This window comes from Helianthus annuus, chromosome 1 (genome assembly GCF_002127325.2).
Source record: "Helianthus annuus cultivar XRQ/B chromosome 1, HanXRQr2.0-SUNRISE, whole genome shotgun sequence".
NCBI classification, from domain to species: domain Eukaryota; kingdom Viridiplantae; phylum Streptophyta; class Magnoliopsida; order Asterales; family Asteraceae; genus Helianthus; species Helianthus annuus.
In genome coordinates, this window is record NC_035433.2 from 89,368,156 (window position 1) to 89,369,645 (window position 1,490).

Consider the following 1,490-nt stretch of genomic DNA (forward strand, 5'->3'; position numbering starts at 1 on the left):
CGTTAACCTCAATAGATACGGTAACACGGATAACATATAGTTTTTATATGTTTTACACTATCAATTTTTTTAATACATTATATATATCTTAAACACAGACGAGGTTTGTTGTCATTGTTGGCACTATCAAGAGTTTTGCATCCAACAATGAGTGGTTTTACAACGCGTGCACAAACTGCAACAAAAAGGTTTCAACCGTTACTGTTGTTAAAGAAAAGCAGGATGGTACTGATGGTTCTGAAGAGGTTACTCTCTTAGAATGCAAGACTGATATTTGTAATACAAGAACCGTTACATCAATTCCACGGTAAATATTAACCATTTTTTGTTTATTTTGTTGTCAAAATAAGTTAATCTCATTTATATTTTTTTCAGAATTAGGCTTTATATACGTGTCCAAGATTGCATTGGTATTGTGAGTCTAACATTGTTTGAGCGTGAGGTGACAAAGCTTTTGAAGGTTAATGCTAATCAGCTTTTAGACAACAACATTGAAGTATGTAGTAAATAATTCATTTTATCATATTTTTTTTATTTTAAAAATATTAATTATATTTTATTTTTCAACAGTTAGCAAACGAAGGAAGCTTTCCAAATGAGCTAAATTCATTACTCAATATGAAGTTTGCCTTCAAGATTGCTGTTTCTTCTTTTAACATCAGCAAGAATCTGATGGATATTCAGTCTCCAAGATGACTGATAACCCGGTTGTTTTGTCCGAGCTGGATAAACATTTTGACACTATTCAGGTATACTTATTCCAATTCACCCTTATATTATTATTACAATCTTCCATCAATGTTTAATTACTGATTAATATGATATATTGTTTTAACTTAAAATAATTTACAAAAACAGCCTATTGATGAGGAAGCCGTCAATGTCGAACCATCCGATTCAAATCGTAATGATTATTTGCCTGTTAAGGTTTAGTATCGTTTACCTTATTTATTATTCAACTTTAACTCATTATATGTTAATTGTATTTCCAAACTCATACCTAATTATTCATTATTTTTAACTAGGATTCTATATCCCAAACGGGAGACGATGTAACCCCTTGCTCAAATGTGTTTAAAGTTGGCTTTACAACATCGATTGATCGGATGGATGCTGAGTTTGATACGAGCAGCGAGCGTGACTTGAAGCGCAATTTGGAAACCGTGTATGATGTGGATGATGTATCTTCTCAGTCTTCTTCGAAGTCGCGTAAAGATGGTGGTGTGGATGCAGTTCTTCTAATTCCAAAGAAAGAAAAGTAGTCACCTATATTTCGAACATTTGATTAAATCGGCTGTTTTTTTCTTAAGTATTTGGATATTTATGTTTATTTTGACAATGGTTATAACTCGGTGGTTGATTTTTATGAACATGGTTGTTTTATTGTTTAGTTTTTTGTTATGTATATCAATTGTTATTTTGCTAATTTATTTTTCTAATCCCGTTTTTTTGTTTCTTATACATATGACATCATTATTCTTTTTTGCTGT

At 31.1% G+C, this 1,490-nt stretch overlaps 1 long non-coding RNA gene across 1 annotated transcript; it reads left to right on the forward strand.

The window, feature by feature from the left end:
• The first annotated feature begins 668 nt into the window (after positions 1-668).
• On the forward strand, positions 669-1,093 carry LOC110927142. Its single transcript, XR_004894000.1, has 3 exons — positions 669-749; positions 859-927; positions 1,026-1,093. It is a non-coding gene; the product is annotated as an uncharacterized LOC110927142 (long non-coding RNA).
• Positions 1,094-1,490: the final 397 nt, after the last annotated feature.